This window comes from Podarcis gaigeae, assembly GCF_964106915.1.
Source record: "Podarcis gaigeae genome assembly, chromosome: 10".
Lineage (NCBI taxonomy): Eukaryota > Metazoa > Chordata > Lepidosauria > Squamata > Lacertidae > Podarcis > Podarcis gaigeae.
In genome coordinates, this window is record NC_139686.1 from 5,736,751 (window position 1) to 5,754,071 (window position 17,321).

The following is a 17,321-nucleotide window of genomic DNA, read 5'->3' on the forward strand; positions in this document are numbered from 1 at the left end:
CATAGCTTAGGGGTTGAGCATCTGCTTTGAGTGCAGAAGCACCCAGCTTTGAGTGCATCATCTGCTTTGAGTGCAGAAGCACCCAGCTCCATTCCACCAGCATCACCAGGCAGGGGTGGGGAGGACTGAGGCCTGAAACCCTGGAGAGCTTCTACTAGTCAGTGTGGGCAATATCAAGCTCAATGGGCCAACAGCCGGACTCAGTTGCCTTTGTTCCTGTGGTTTGTATCCATCTAAGTTGCATTCTAAGGCAGTGAGAGATTTTACTTTCTTGGGCTCCATGATCACGGCAGATGGTGACAGCAGCCAAGAAATTAAAAGACGCCTGCTTCTTGGGAGAAAAGCAATGACAAACCTAGAAAGCATCTTAAAAAGCGGAGACATCACCTTGCCAACAAAGGTCTGTATAGTTCAAGCCATGGTTTTCCCAGTAGTGATGTACGGAAGTGAGAGCTGGACCATAAAGAAGGCTGATCGCCGAAGAATTGATGCTTTTGAATTCTGGTGCTGGAGGAGACGCTTGAGAGTCCCATGGACTGCAAGAAGACCAAACCTCTCCATTCTGAAGGAAATCAGCCCTGAGTGCTCACTGGAAGGACAGATCCTGAAGCTGAGGCTCCAAGACTTTGGCCACCTCATGAAAAGAGAAGACTCCCTGGAAAAGACCCTGATGTTGGGAAATATGGAGGGCACAAGGAGAAGGGGATGACAGAAGACGAGATGGTGGGACATTGTTCTCGAAGAGACCAGCATGAGTTTGACCAAACTGCGGGAGGCAGTGGAATACAGGAGTGCCTGGCATGCTCTGGTCCAGGGGGTCACGAAGAGTCGGACACGACTAAACAACTCAACAACAACAACAAGAAGTTGCATTCAGGGCAGACACACTTAAATGAATGGGACACCGTTAGCCATGGGAAACAATGAATTGTAGAGTTGGAAGGGCCGTTCTAGTCCAGGCCCTGTAATGCAGGAATCAAAGAATTTCAACAGGGCAAATCTGAGCAGGGCAAGCTCTGGGTACTACCCTGTGTCCTTGTTGCTCATTCACTAACTTCCAAAGAGCTGTTGCACTCAGGCGCTACTTGTGGCTGGCTGCTGTAGGAACGGGATGCTAGAATAGAGGGGGCACTGGCTTGATGTAGCCACAGGCGCATAGCTGTCAAGCGTCCCTTATTTGGTGGGAAACTCCCTTATCCCAGCGCCCATGTCCCGCTGCTGTCCCTTACTGATGATGTCCCTTAAATTTCCTGGGTTTCAAAGGAAGCAGCTCCTCTCCCTCCCTCCCTCCCTCCCTGCCGGCCAGGGAAGAGGGAGGCTCCAGCTGTGTTGCTTGGCTGCGTTGCTCAGCCATTAAGGAGTCAAAGAACGACTGGGGGGTGGAGCTTGCATGCCTTGTGCCAATCAAATCGGCCGCGTTTCTGGGGACTTGCCTTTGCTCAGCGCTTCCCAGAATAAGCGAATATAGAATATATATATATAGAATAAGCGAACAAGAAGAACATATGTTTAGAGAAGATTGGAAAACGTTTATTGAATATATGGGAAATGACTGTGTACGGCTGAAAACGCTGGCAGCATTAAGATAAATTCAATAGGGTAAATAAGTTATGATGGATGTAATAATGGAATACTGAATGGTATAGTTTCTGTAAAATATGCCGGGATTTATGATATGTAAAATGAACCATGGAAAGAGAAGGAGGGAAGTCACTGGTATTTTAAGGGTGTGAAAATGAGTATCTTAAATTGTAAAACAGAAAATTTAATTAAATTTAATTAAAATTAAATTCTTAAAGGTCTCAGATTATTGCAGACAGGAGGAAGGGCAATGTAAGTTGTCATCAGTGATATCCCTTTCCAATATGGGTCTAGGAGGGTGGATGAGATCAACATTTCACACTGTGGTCATAATAAGGATGCAATTATAAAAAGCATAATAAGGAAATAATCATGTGTCCTTACAATAAGGACATAATTATAGAGGTCCATTGTTCTTCATCTCAGATGCTTCCTAGAATCTCAGGGTGTGAAGGAACCAATGCATTCCATCAGTACCTGGCACTGAGAGGTACACTGCCTCTGCACATAGCAACCATCAGTAGCCTAATCCTCCATGAATTTGCCCAATCCTTTTTAAAAAAACCCAAACACTTGATGTCAAGTCCATCACCAAACTGTTAGTAAAGGATCAGCAATAGCAATGGACTAGCTAGAAAGGGAACTGCGTTTTCCCTGTCAGTAAAACGGTGCTTCTTGAGAGTTGAGAAAATGTGTTGCATCTGCAGCAGAATCACTGTGTGGAGGATTCATATTTGGACTATGTAGCTCAGTGACAGACTGCATTCTTTCCACACCAGAAAAGAATGCAATTCTGCGATTCTCTGAGACGAATACCATCGGTTCGACTCCTAAGTTCCTATCACAGCTGTCAACTTACAGATTTGAAAATAAGGGACCAGCAGCCTCAAAAATAAGGGATCAGCAGCAAAAATAAGGGATTTTCCAGGCACAGGTATGTTCAACTTCTGAGTCCCTCTGAGCCAAAGGCAGAAAGCCCAGCCAGCAGCCAAACGAAGCCTCAAGCGGTGGTTCCCACAGCACAGCAACCCGGCAAAGGGAATGCAGCAAGGGAAACCACGTCACCTCTCTGCTGGGAAGCACTGAGCAAAGGCGAGTCCCTAGGCAACGCGGCCAATTTGATCGGCACAAGGCATGCAAGCTCCACCCCCCAGTCGTCCTTAGACTCCTTATTGGGTGAGCAACGCAGCCAAGCAACACAGCTGGAGCCTCCCTCCTCCCTGGCCAGCAGGGAGGGAGGGAGAGGAGCTGCTTCCTTTGAAACCTGGGAAATTTAAGGGACATCATTAATAAGGGAGAGCAGCGGGACACGGCGCTGGGATAAGGGAGTTTCCCACCAAATAAGGGACGGTTGACACCTATGCGAACGGTGCATTTATCACACAAACACCCACACACCCACAAAATCAACTAGGGAGACCTCAGGGCTTTGTGCTGATGTCACGAAACCGGACGGATAATGCGCTGAAAGTTGCGACGTGCAAGAGCTCCACCCGATTTGCATTCCTTGAAGTTGCAGAGATGATGGATGTCGATAGTGGAGCATCACCTAGTCTGCCAACCCTATAAGAGCCCGACCTACACTGGGGCAAAGCTGTTCCTCTGACTGGTTTCACCACAAACAAGTAGATCCTTCTCCAGGCCAGGGTGTGGGCCAAAGCAATCCGGTCCTTCATCATCTCCTCCTTCCGGCAGACGCTGGATTTTCCCATTTCAGCAGGGATAACGAGAGAGTGATTTCCTGGAGACGAGAGAGAGAGGTTCTGCTGGGCAGAGGACGGACACGCCATGGCTTACCGGTTCACAGAAGCAGAGCTCGACGTGGTCAAAGAGGCCTTCACACATTTTGACACGGACGGCGACGGGGTGATCACTTCGTCGGAGCTGGGAGAAGTCATGCGCTCGCTTGAGCACGTGCTGGTCAACCTGAGGGAGACGTTCACGGACGAGAAGGTGGAGGAGATGATGAGACAGGTGGACGCCAACTCGGATGGGAAAGTCACCTACGAGGAGTTTGAGAAGCTGATGGTGGCCAGAGACCCCCGAGGCCCTGCACTCTAGGTACAGGTTAATCTCACATTAAATGCACAGTTGCAGGAGAGTTCTCTGCCCCAAGGAGCTTCCAGTTCAAGAGTTTGGCAGTGATGCGTGGATGAAGGATGAGGGAAGAGGGAAGAGGGGAGATGTGACCACGGGCAGGGAGCCATCTCTTAGGGACAGGGCGTATTCAATTCAATACGTACCATTCTTTGAAATTTGCGCTTCTCCGAATTTTGCATTCTGTTTTTCTTGCCCGAACCAAGCAATGCAAACTCCTGAAAACGATGAGATGCAAAGATGCATTATCTTAGAAGTTGCTTAGCAAAAATGCATGTATTAGGCATATATCTGTCAGCACTTTATCATGGGTTTCTCTGAGAAAAAATGTGGAAATATGCTATATATCCCATTTTGGGATGAAAATTGGGCAGAATCAGAAATGTGTTTCTTGCTGGCTTCTTTCCTCTGCCTAATTCTCAGCTCTCAAACTACCTTTCATTTCAAGATATTTGAGATGCACAGAATAGCTTTTAAAGAACGACCAAAACCGAGGGTGAAATGTATGGATGTGACTAACTTTGGCCTATGAATTTTGAGTAACGCTTGGCTGGCGACAATCCGAAACACACAGTTTTTGAGGGCTCTGAGTTTGACCAGAGCAGGAGGTTTGGGGAGAGAGGATAGGCTTAACCCCTCCCATGCCATTTTCCTGATGTAAATATCAGAGGTACAGAACAAATATCAAAGGTCGACTCAAAAAAAAAAGGCACAGCAAACTTTTTTTGTTCGTTTTATTTCATAAGATTTATACACTGTAAAAAACAGCCTGTAAAGGTAAAACAGTAAAATCAAGGGAAATTGACAACAGTAGCTTAAAACCTACAAGAAATTAAAATGATGAGATAGGTTAAAATTCACATCAACTTTCTAAGAATCTGGGTAAAGGTAAAGGGACCCCTGACCGTTAGGTCCAGTCGTGGCCGACTCTGGGGTTGTGGTGCTCATCTCACTTTATTGGCCGAGGGAGCTGGTGTACAGCTTCCAGGACGTGTGGCCAGCATGACTAAGCCGCTTCTGGTGTACCAGAGCAGCACACGGAAATGCCGTTTACCTTCCCGCCAGAGTGGTACCTATTTATCTACTTGCACTTTGACGTGCTTTCTAACTGCTAGGCTCGTCTAAACAAGGATGTTTTCAGCAGGCACCAAAAATAGTACAGCAAAGGCACCTATCAATAGCCAGGGACTTCCAAAGTGTAGTTGCTGCCATGCTGAATTATCGAGCTATTACAAATGTGGACCAGGTATTACAGTGGTACCTCGGGTTACATACGCTTCAGGTTATATACACTTCGGGTTACAGACTCCGCTAACCCAGAAATAGTGCTTCAGGTTAAGAACTTTGCTTCAGGATGAGAACAGAAATCGTGCTCCGGCGGCACAACAGGAGCAGGAGGTCCCATTAGCTAAAGTGGTGCTTCAGGTTAAGAACAGTTTCAGGTTAAAAACGGACTTCCGGAACAAATTAAGTACTTAACCTGAGGTACCACTGTATGTGGCACCCATGCCAATCAAAGCGTTTGAATGGGCTCATGTGGGGCAAGGTGATCTCACAGAATTGTAGAACTGGAAGGGACCCCAAATTCCTCTATTCCAGCCCCCTGCAAGGCAGGAATCTCAGCGAATGCGTCTCGTAGCTGAAGTGGTCCCAAGTTGTTAATAGCCAGCCTTTCCCTGGCTGGGGCTGATGGGAGTTGGAGTCCTAAGGATCTGCTTGAGCAACACTCAAGGGTAGAGCCATCAGACGAGAGGATGGGGAGTAATGTTGCCTCCAGTGGCGTAGCGTGGGTTGTCAGCACCCGGGGCAAGGCAAGTAATTTGCGCCCCCTAACTGGTGGATTTGCACCCCCTAACCTGTGGATTTGCGCCTCCTAACCCGTGGATTTGCGCCCCCTAACCCCCAGATGTTGTGCCCGGTGCGGCCGGCCCCCCCTGCACCCCCACGCTACGCCACTGGTTGCCTCCCTGTCTTGCTTGTGGGTTTACCTGGATCCCCCCGGTTGGCCGGCCACAGCAGGCTGAGGGATGAACTCTGCTTGATGATGATGATGATGATGATGATGATGATGATGATGATTTAATGTATTTTTTGCTCTGTAAGACTCACTTTTTCCCTCCTAAAAAGTAAGGGGAAATGTGTGTGCGTCTTATGGAGCGAATGCAGGCTGCACAGCTATTCCAGAAGCTTTCACTGCGCAGCGATCCCTCTTGCTGTTCCGGCTTCTGAGATCCAGAATATTTCTTTTCTTGTTTTCCTCCTCCAAAAACTAGGTGCGTCTTGTTGTCTGGTGCGTCTTATAGAGTGAAAAATACGGTATATCCCGCCCTTCCCAGCCGAAACCGGGGTCAGAGCGGCTAACAACAATAAAAGTAACACAGCATTCTAAAATCAATTCCTTCTAAAATCAATTCAGAATCAAATTAATGGCAACCATTGGGCTAGAGTTCTATGAGGCTTACCAAAGAAAGGGGTCAGACTGTGCCTTGGCCAAAGGCCTGGTGGAACAGCTCTGTCTTGCAGGCCCTGCGGACAGATGTCAAGTCCCACGGGGCCCTAGTCTCTTGCGACAGAGCGTTCCACCAGATCGGGGCCAGTACTGAAAAGGCCCTGGCTCTGGTTGAGGCCGGCCTAACCTCCCTGTGGCCTGGGACCTCCAAGATGTTTTCATTTGAAGACCGTAAGGTCCTCCGTGGGACATTCCAGGAGAGGCGGTCCTGTAGGGTCCTGTAGGGCTTTGGCCCTGCAAAGCTCTTCTCACGGCTCCAGCTTTACCTGGACAAAACCGGGCATGAGACGGAACGTGTCTTCTTCACATTGGCACCCGGTTGTGTGTGTGTCCTTCCTGTGCAAATAGCAGCTTCAGAGGGGTCCTTTTCATCAGGATTGCAGCGGCGGTGAGGGAAGGAAAGGGTTAAACTCCCCCACTCTGCCTGCTGTGATTAAAATCATTATCTGCCCCTCCAGCAGCTTCTAGTTACACGTCTCTAACACGGACATTTTTTAATATAGCATCCGATTCGGTAGTATCCTTCTCATAGGATGGGAACAACAGAACAGGTGAGGGATAATGGTACAGGATCTGTCCTGGCGATTATGCTATGTACTGCTGCTCTTTGGTGTTTTTCTATATATATCCATGGACTCATGGAGTTGAAAGGGACCCGGGGCGGTCATCTAGTCCAACCCCCTGCTATGCAAGAGAACCTCTCTCTCTCTGTGTGTGTATAAAATACTGGATGAACACAGCTTTTTTGGATTTTGGACTCTCCTTGGGACTTTTGGCTATAGGAGTCGGCCTCACCACCAGGTGGCCCTGAGGCCCGAACAGATGATCTTTGGGTTCCCTGCCGTTCCGTTACTGTCTGCGGTGTGAAAGCTCTTGCTAGCTTTTTATTGGATAGTAGGACAGCTATCGAACAGGGATGCTTCAGTTGAGATTCCTGCATTGCAGGGATTGGACTCGAGAACCTTCCGACTCCATGATTCCTTACACGGCTCAGGACCGCAATATGTCAAGGATCGCCTCTTTCCATATGAACCTACCCAGACCCTGAGATCATCTTCTGAGGCCCTCCTTCGTGTGCCTCCTCCTCGAGAGGTCCGGAGGGTGGCAACACGAGAACAGGGCCTTCTCTGCAGTGGCTCCCTGTCTGTGGAATGCTCTCCCCAGGGAAGTTTGCCTGGCACCTTCATTATACCCCTTTAGGTGCCAGGCAAAAACATTCCTTTTTAACCAGGCCTTTGACTGATCTGATTTGTACCCTATGTGGGGGTTTGGGGGGCTATTGGGTTGTTGTTTTTATTTTTATTAGGTATTTTGTGGTTTTATATCTTGATTTTATTCTGTGAACCGCCCTGAGACCCCCAGGTATAGGGCGCTATATAAATTCAATAAATAATAACAATAATAATAATGACTCCAAGTGGGTCGACGAATAGTCCTCACGATACAGTAGTACCTTGGGTTAAGAACTTAATTCGTTCTGGAGGTCCGTTCTTAACCTGAAACTGTTCTTAACCTGAGGTACCACTTTAGCTAATGGGGCCTCCTGCTGCCGCCGGAGCACGATTTCTATTCTCATCCTGAAGCAAAGTTTCTGGGTAGGCGGAGTCCAGAGGAGGGCAACCAAAATGGTCAAAGGCCTGGAAACGATGCCTTATGAGGAACGGCTAAGGGAGCTGGGCATGTTTAGCCTGGAGAAGAGGAGGTGAAGGGGTGATATGATAGCCATGTTCAAATATATAAAAGGATGTCACATAGAGGAGGGAGAAAGGTTGTTTTCTGCTGCTCCAGAGAAGCAGACACGGAGCAATGGATCCAAACTACAAGAAAGAATATTCCACCTAAACATTGGGAAGAACTTCCTGACAGTAAGAGCTGTTTGACAGTGGAATTTGCTGCCAAGGAGTGTGGTGGAGTCTCCTTCTTTGGAGGTCTTTAAGCAGAGGCTTGACAACCATATGTCAGGAGTGCTCTGATGGTGTTTCCTGCTTGGCAGGGGGTTGGACTAGATGGCCCTTGGGGTCTCTTCCAACTCTATGATTCTATGATTCTCTGAGTCTGTAACCTGTAAGCGTCTGTAACCCAAGGTACCACTGTATAGTTCAAGCTATGGTTTTCCAGTAGTGATGTATGGAAGTAAGAGCTGGACCATAAAGAAGGCTGATCGCCAAAGAATGGATGCTTTTGAGTTATGGTGCTGGAGGAGACTCTTGAGAGTCCCATGGACTGCAAAGTTCTTAACCCGAGGTACTATTTCTGGGTTAGCAGAGTCTGTAACCTGAAGTGTCTGTAACCTGAGGTACCACTGTATTCTGTATTTTACCATTTCTTTCTTCCCCCCTTTTTTCTTTGCAGCGGAGCTGAGACTTCGGTTTACCCGCTGGCTGAAATTTGCAGAAAAATGCTATGCATCTCATCACCATCCCCGTCGACACTTAATACCTCGAACTGCAACCTGAGAACTGGAGGAGCTTGCAAAGGAACATTCTCAAGCGTCTTCCTCCTCACAGCCAGGTTGAAGGAGACACACCCAAAATAAAGATCTGGGACAGATGTTGCTGATGTTGACGTCTCAGGCCCCAGGGGAAAATAAATCCATGGTACTCTTTTCAGTTGTGGAGTCTATTATTTGGCAGGGCTGGCTGCCCGGGAGAATACCTGGCAGTTCCATTTCTGGCGGCAATCCCCTGGGAGATTCTCCCATTCAGTTCAGGGGTGCTTGTGCAGTAGACCTTCCCAGGGTTGGGTCCCATGCCTTTGTAAGTTAGGGCAAGGAGGTTTTGAGCTTTGATCCTCCCTTGCAATTGGGTTGGCCCTTTTGCCAGAAGATCTATCCGTTCCAGTTCAAACGTTAGTCATAGGCAATTCACAGGCAATTTGGTTTCCAGTGAAACTTAGGGCACGGACCCATCTCAGCCAGGGAGAATCATTATTCTGATTTATTAAATGTTTATACTGCCCTTCATCCGAAGATCACAGGGTGGTTTAGAATACAGTGGTACCTCTCCGTTCCAGAGACCCGTTCGCAACATGAAAGGAACACAACCTGCAGCGGCGCGTCTGCACACACGCGGGTTGTGATTCGCCGCTTCTGCGCATGCGCGTGACGCCATTTTGCATGTCTGCGCGTGCTCAAGCGGCGAAACCCGGAAGTAACCCTTTCCAGTACTTCTGGGTCGCCGCAGGATGCAACCTGAAAAAAGGTAACATGAAGCAAACGTAACATGAGTTATGACTGTATAAAAACACAAAAATACATGCCATAAAGGTAAAGGATGCCTGACAGTTAAGTCCAGCTGCGGATGACTGCAGTTGCGGCGCTCATCTAGCTTTACAGGCCGAGGGAGCCGGCGTTTGTCCGCAGACAGTTTTTCTGGGTTATGTGGCCAGCATGACTAAACCGCTTCTGGCGCAATGGGACACCAAAAGCAGCGCAGCGCATGGAAACGCCATTTACCTTCCTGTCGGAGTGGTACCTATTTATCTACTTGCACTTTGACGTGCTTTTGAACTGCTAGGTTGGCAGGAGCAGGGACCGAGCAACGGGAGCTCACCCCGTTGTGGGGATTCGAACCGCCAACCTTCTGATCGGCAAACCCTAGGCTCTGTGGTTTAGACCACAGCGCCACCCGCATCCCGATACATACCATACCATACATACATACATACATACATACATATATACCATAGTAACCAACAAAAACCACAACCCAGAAGGCCAGAAGGTCAGAAGGCCATGTTTAATTAGCCAAAGGCCTGGGAGAAGAGTGATTTTTTTTGCCTAGCAACTAAAGATCTGTAGTGATGGCGCCAGGTGAATCTCCTTAGGGAAAGCATTCCACAAACGGGGAGCCACCACAGAAAAGGCGCCGCTCTCAGGTTGCCGCTCTCCTGATCTCTTGTGGAAGATGCACTTGAAGAAAGGCCCCAGATGATGATCACAAGGCCTGGGACATATGTGGAGAGGCAGTCCTTGAGATATTTTGCTTCAAGGCTCCACTCAAGATGGTGGTTTCAGAGCATCGGACAACCCCAAACAACTTGATGCATGAGAAAAATAACCATCTCAGAGTAGTTCTGAGCCAAACACACATTCGCTGAGAAGGGAGAAGGAAAAGCAAATGGCTCGCGTTCTGTCAGGGGCCTTTGGGTTCCTACGGAAAATGACGGAGGGTGACAGATGATCCCATCTGGGGGCCAGAAACTAAAATGACAAATGATGGTCAGATCAGAAGCACCACACTGAGCCACCAGATCTTTTCTCCAGACAGCCTGCCAGGAAGTGAAGCAAGGAGGGAGGGAAGGAGGACATTAGATCCAGAGAACAGGCAGGCCGCTTTGTTGTACTCACGTGGATGAGGGCCCGAGGGCCAATTCCCTGTTGGGCAGCCATCTAGGGGCCGCATGCTGGCGATGTATGGGCCAGTGCATTGAGCAATGAATGCAAAAGTACATTGAGCAATGAGTAATGATAATAATAATTTTTATTTATACCCCGCCCTCCCCAACCAAGGCCGGGCTCAGGGCGGCTAACAAGCAATAATACAAACAAGTTGAATTAATACAACTTAAAAACAAAATTAAAATACAACATTAAAATATTGAAACATTAAGATATTAAAATGCAGCCTCATCACAGGAGGAAAAAGGAAAAAAGAAAAAAGAAAGAGGGGGAGGGAATCAAATTGGCTCCAAGCCAAAGGCCAGGCGGAATAACTCTGTCTTACAGGCCCTGCGGAAAGAAATCAGATCCTGCAGGGCCCTGGTCTCATAAGGCAGAGCGTTCCACCAGGCTGGAGCCAGTGTTGAAAAGGCCCTGGCTCTGGTTGAAGCTAATCTAACTTCCTTAGGGCCCGGGACCTCTAGGGTGTTGCTATTTATGGACCTTGAGGCTCTCCGTAGGTAAGAGGGTTCTAGGCCGTGAAGGGCTTAAAGGGTCAAAACCAGCATCTGAATGAATGCAAATTTAATCTCCATATACTTAGTTATGTTTTCAGCGGCAGCAGCTCATCAGCTGTAGAGGAAGCACTAGAAAACTGGTCTAGGTTTGACATTATCCTGGTGGTCAGTGGCATAGCGTGGCTTGCCAGTGCCCGGGGCTTTGTGGAGGGGATGGTGGGAGGGAGGGAAAGGAAGGGAGCACTGCCTCAGGGTGCCCGTGTCACCCAGGAGACCGAAACCACAGAGATCATAAAAGAAGAGTCATTCCATTGTCTGGAGAGGTTGCTTCCTGGTTTGCAACGGAGCCTGGAGACGGAAGCTTGCAGCTGTATTGAGGCAGCACTGGGTATGGAAATTTTGCACCCCTAACAATTTTGTGCCTCTAGGGAAACCTCCAAGCATGATCTGAGTGCAAGAGCAACTCTCCCTCTCCTGAAGTTTCCATCAGCTGGTATTCAGAAGCCATTAGCCATCCAAAAATTTCTCCAATGGTGGCCATGACAGTTTCCTGTGGGAGGGAGTTCCACAGTTTAACTCTGTGCTGTGTGAAGAAGGACTTTCTTCCTCTGTCCCGAATCTCCCAACAGTCAGCTTCAGTGGATGTCTGCAAGTACTAGTCTTATGATGATGATGATGATGATGATAATAATAATAATAGATTTTTATTTATACCCCACCCTTCCCGGTTCAGAAAACCGGGCTCAGGGCGGCTATCAACAAATTTAAAACACCTAATTGATGCAACAAAAAAAAGCTTAAAATACAGTATAAAACGTGAATAACAATAAATTCAGAATTCAAAAATCAATTTAGGGGGGAAATCCATCCAATAAACATTAGATGATCCCCAGGGCTAGCTGGCTAAATTAGTCCTATTTGGGCCAGCGAGGAGACCAGGGGAGAATTAGCTGTGGGATCCCAGAGCGGGTAATCTTCATAAAAAGAGAAGATCTTTCTTTCTTTCTTTCTTTCTTTCTTTCTTTCTTTCTTTCTTTCTTTCTTTCTTTCTTTCTTTCATAAAATGTATACACCTATTAATTGGTTTTTTTAAAAGTGCCTGCGGTTTACAAAAAGATAAAACAGTAAAACAGGGAAAAATTCAAAACCATGCATTAAAACATACTGAAACAAGATTGAAATTATTCCAACTTTATAAGCATGTGGGTAGACGTGTCTAAACAAGACGTTTTTATCAGGTGCCAAAGAGACTCCAGTAGGAAAGCACGTACTTTATCTCAATAGGCCAGGAGTTCCAAAGCTAAACGATCTGTCCTGAATCTCCCAACATTCCGCGTCCTTGGATGCCTATAAATTCTAGATTTATGACAGGGGGAGAAATTCCTTTCTCCACCCATGCCATGCCGAATGTTATAAACTCTTACTATGTCATCTATTGGTGGGAAGGTGAATGGCGTTTCCATGCGCTCTGGCTTCCATCACGGTGTCCTGTTGCGGCAGAAGCAGTTTAGTCCTGCTGGCCACATAATAAATAATAATAATAATAATAATAATAATATTTTATTTATATCCCGCCCTTCCCAGCTGAAGCCGAGCTCAGAGTTGCAAACAACAGTAAAATAATAAAGGTAAAGGTAAAGGTAAAGGGACCCCTGACCATTAGATCCAGTCGTGGCCGACTCTGGGGTTGCAGCGCTCATCTCGCTTTACTGGCCAAGGGAGCCGGCGTACAGCTTCCAGGTCATGTGGCCAGCATGACTAAGCCGCTTACCTTCCCGCTGGAGTGGTACCTATTTATCTACTTGCACTTTTATGTGCTTTTGAACTGCTAGGTTGGCAGGAGCAGGGACCGAGCAACGGGAGCTCACTCCGTCACGGGGATTCGAACCGCCGACCTTCTGATCGGCAAGCCCTAGGCTCTGTGGTTTAATCCACAGCGCCACCCACGTCCCTATGAAAAATAACACAGCATTCTAAAATCAATTTATTATAAAATCAGTTCAAATTAATGGCAACCAGTGGGCTGGAGTTCTATGAGGATTACCAAAGGAGGGGGTCAGGCTGTGCCTTGGCCAAAGGCCTGGTGGAACAGCTCTGTCTTGCAGGCCCTGCGGAAAGATGTCAAGTCCCGCAAGGCCCTAGTCTCTTGGACCAGAGCGTTCCACCAGATCGGGGCCATGGCCGAAAAGGCCCTGGCTCTGGTTGAGGCCAGCCTAACCTCCCTGTGGCCTGGGACCTCCAAGATTCGTCTGTGGACAAATGCCGGCTCCCTCGGCCTGAAAACCAAGATGAGCGCCGCACCCCATAGTCAAATTCGACTGGACCTAACCATCCAGGGGGGTGGTTAACCCTTTTACCTCTAGTATCCCAAGATTCTACAAACTGCTTTTGCCTCCAAATGAAGGCCTTCCTATAAAACCACACTTCTAATTTCATGATTCCCCTTCCTCCAATTACATGGAATCCAAAATAAAATAAAATAATGTTCGCTACCTTCTGGCCTCTTCTACCCAAACGGGACAGGCAGGTTGTGTAACTTAAAAGGGTGTGGATCTCCTACTTCCCTGTGATTCACTTTGCTCCAGCAGGAGCTCCACCTGGGTGTTGCCTAACCTTTCCCCAAATTGTGGCTCATCCCTGGGCCGAGGGCCAGAGAAGACACCCGCGGTTCTTGGCAACTCCCAAAAAAGGGAAGAGAAGAACTTCTTCGTTGCGCCGGAGAACGCCAAGGCAGTCACTGGGCGACCGTGGAAGTTGACAGAAGCAGGGAGGAAGCCATGGCTGAACATCTCTCGGAAGAGCAAATCGCTGAGTTCAAGGAGGCCTTCCTGATCTTCGACAAAGATGGAGATGGTGCCATCACCACAAACGAGTTGGGCACCGTCATGAGGTCTCTTGGGCAAAACCCAACAGAAGCTGAGCTCAAGGAAATGATCGATAAGCTGGATGCTGATGGGAACGGCACTGTGGACTTCCCAGAGTTCCTATCCTTGATGGCCAGGAAGATCCAGAACTCCGATGGGGAGGAAGAAATCCGGAACGCCTTTCGGGTCTTCGACAAGGATGGGAACGGCTACGTCAGCGCTGCAGAGCTGCGTCACATCATGACCAAGCTTGGCGAAAAGTTGACGGACGAAGAGGTGGAGGACATGATCAAGGAGGCTGACGTGGACGGAGATGGGCAGGTCAATTACGAGGAATTCCTGCGGATCATGTCCGGCAAGTGAAGACCACTCCTGAGGGACTTGGGTCTGCGTACCCGAGGACAGTGGGACTTCCAGCTATTTCAGTAGACATGTCTTCTTCTCCTTTGCATGGTCTGGGTGAGGTGGTTTGGCTTAGTGGCTGATCAAATAGGATTAAACGGATAATGAGCAGTGGAGCGTTAATTTGATGGAAGAATCCGGAGTTCCAATGCACTTTTTCCTTTCGCTTTCTCTGTGGCCCAGAGGGATTTGTGGCACGGCAAATGGGAACTCGTTGCATTCTTGGTACAAAATGAATTGAGAGGAGGTGGCTAACCACAGTCTAGAACGGAGCCAACAGATGGAAGGTAGATTATGATCTACTGGGTGGACTGTAGAAGATTGGGGAGGGGGCAACCCAGCTAGATGGGACGGGTACAAATAATATAATGAATATTTCTGGCGCCTGATAGTGTAACATCAGCAAGTGAAAATAAATTTTGCCGTGGCTGGTCTTGTTTTAATTGCTCAACCTCGTCTGCAGAATGCAAGTATTATTAATTGGTTGCTTTTGATCTGTTCTATCCCCCCCCCGATTCCAACACTGCTAACCAATATTAAGAGTTTGGGGCCAGATTAACTGATGTGTCGTATGTCAAATACAGATTTGCACTTGTAGAATGCAGGTCATTCTGGTGTACGATTCGTGGGTGTGGCTCCACCCCCCGAACCACCATTTTGCGCCAGGCTCTGATAGGTGCACCTTAGAGTTTTTGTTAAAAAAAAACCCCGAAAGAATTCTGATGCCCTTGCTTCCTGTTTCTGTGAAATGGGCACAGCAATGACTTGGAAAGTTCCGTAGGAAAGTGTTCTTACAAATGGGGAGTACCAGTGTCAGGAGCTGAGGGTTTCGTAAAACTCTTTTATTCCCCCTCCCCAAGCAGAGTAATGTAATGAGTTAAATTTTAATTGCTTAAATGAATAAATAAATAAATTTTCCTGCATGGGAAGGGATGGAAGGTTGGCGGTTGGCTTTTGAGCTCAGCTCCCAACTTTTATGTCACGCTCTAAAGGGACCAAGAAACAGAGCTCAGAGTAGGTATTTGTGGACAGATGGGATTCCTCAAGAAGAAAGAGAGGAGGTGTCTTTATGGCCGCCGTATCCTCTGACTTCTCTGGTCCGCAGGGTTCGAACAGCCAACGAAAACATCAGGTTCAGCGAGGCTATAAAAAGAGCGTTGTGACATGTATTCAGATGAAATACAATAGAAGGGCTGTGCTATTTATAGTGGCTTGCAAGCCTGTCGGCTTTTGTCCTTTGCGGTCTGCGCTGAGCTCTGACGGCACCAGATATTAAACGCTCGTTTGCTTGCTCAAGGAAGAATAAAAGGGAAAGGAAAGAAGGAGTGCGTCACACGGACATGTTTTCCAAGTAGACATTGAAAACGCTGGTGATAAAGATCGCCGAATCTGGCTCCCAACCCACAAGTGAGGGGTGGGAAGTGAGTAAACCAGATTGGCTGAAATCTTGTTTCTGCTCTGACCGTGTTTCCAGGGCCACCCCAAATTCCTTGGGAGCTTAGCAGGCAGAGAGTCATCATCTCTCAGAAGATGTCCCTTGTGATACATCGTTGTAGGAGAATCACAGAATTGTAGTCCAAGCCTCTGCAGGAATACAGTGGTACCTCGGGTTACAGACGCTTCAGGTTACAGGCGCTTCAGGTTATAGACTCGGCTAACCCAGAAATAGTACCTCGGGTTAAGAACTTTGCTTCAGGATGAGAACAGCAGGAGGCCCCATTAGCTAAAGTGGTGCTTCAGGTTAAGAACAGTTTCAGGTTAAGGACGGACCTCCGGAACGAATTAAGTTCTTAACCCGAGGTACCACTGTAATTATTATTATTATTATTATTATTATTATTATTATTATTATTATTTATACCCCGTCCTCCCCAGCCAAGGCCGGGCTCAGGGCGGCTAACAAGCAATAATAAAAACAAGTTAAATGAATACAATTTAAAAACAACATTAAAATACAACATTAAAATATGGAAACATTAAAGTATTAAAATGCAGCGTCATCACAGGAGGAGAAAGGAAAAAGAAAGAGAGGGAGGGAATCAAATTGGCTCCAAGCCAAAGGCCAGGCGGAACAACTCTGTCTTACAGCTCCTGCGGAAAGAAATCAGATCCTGCAGGGCCCTGGTCTCATGAGGCAGAGCGTTCCACCAGGCTGGAGCCATCACTGAGAAGGCCCTGGCTCTGGTTGAAGCTAATCTAACTTCCTTAGGGCCCGGGACCACTAGGGTGTTGCTATTTATGGACCTTAAGGTCCTCCATGGGGCAGACCAGGAGAGGTGGTCCCGTAGGTACAGGGGTCCTAGGCTGCGAGGCACTGTTCGCAGATGTCTGAAACATGGATCGAACCTGTGACCTCGGCTTTATCAGCACCATGCTCTAACCAGCCTGGGTAGCTCAGCTGGTTTGAGTGCAGTGCTATTAATGCTAAGGTTGCAGGTAAAAACTCCTTATAGGACAACTGCATATTCCTGCATTGTAGGGGTTGGACTAGATGACTTCCAGGGAACCTTCCAACTCACAATTCTATGATTCTATGAACTGAGCTATCCAAGGCGAAGTCCTGGGGGTGTTCAAAGGCAGCTCCAGGGGTTGCACCCTATCAGGGGACCCATTGCCAACACACCCACCCCAAAGACCTGACTTTGCTTCTCATTCATGGAATCCATGCTGCCCATTCATGGAATCCATGCAGATTAGTTGGCTGCAATAAGCCAATCAGCACAGAGGCTCCTCTGCCATTAGCACTATACAATGTGGATGTCAGCTCACTCAATGTCAGGGGCTAGACTGAGGAGGAGCCAGAAGAACATAGGAAGCTGCCTTATCCTGAGTCAGATCATTGCTCCATCTAGCTCAGTATGGCCTACACTGACTGGCAGCAGCTCTCAAGGGTTTCAGGCCGGGTTCCCTGCTACCTGGAGATGACACGATACGATACGATACGATACAATAATATTTATTGTCATTGTGCC

At 47.8% G+C, this 17,321-nt stretch overlaps 1 protein-coding gene and 1 pseudogene across 2 annotated transcripts in view; both read left to right on the forward strand.

Moving 5' to 3' along the window:
- LOC310826262 (neo-calmodulin) overlaps window positions 1-8,796 on the forward strand; it is an 11,259-nt gene extending 2,463 nt beyond the window's left edge. Inside the window, exon 2 of the mRNA XM_083701050.1 lies at window positions 8,540-8,796. The gene's annotated coding sequence lies outside the window, so the exon portion shown is untranslated. The remainder of the gene's footprint in view (window positions 1-8,539) is intronic.
- A 4,928-nt stretch (window positions 8,797-13,724) lies between these two features.
- LOC310826263 (calmodulin pseudogene) lies at window positions 13,725-14,804 on the forward strand (annotated as a pseudogene). Its single transcript has one exon. The product of its transcript is annotated as a calmodulin pseudogene (transcript).
- The last annotated feature ends 2,517 nt before the right edge of the window (window positions 14,805-17,321 follow it).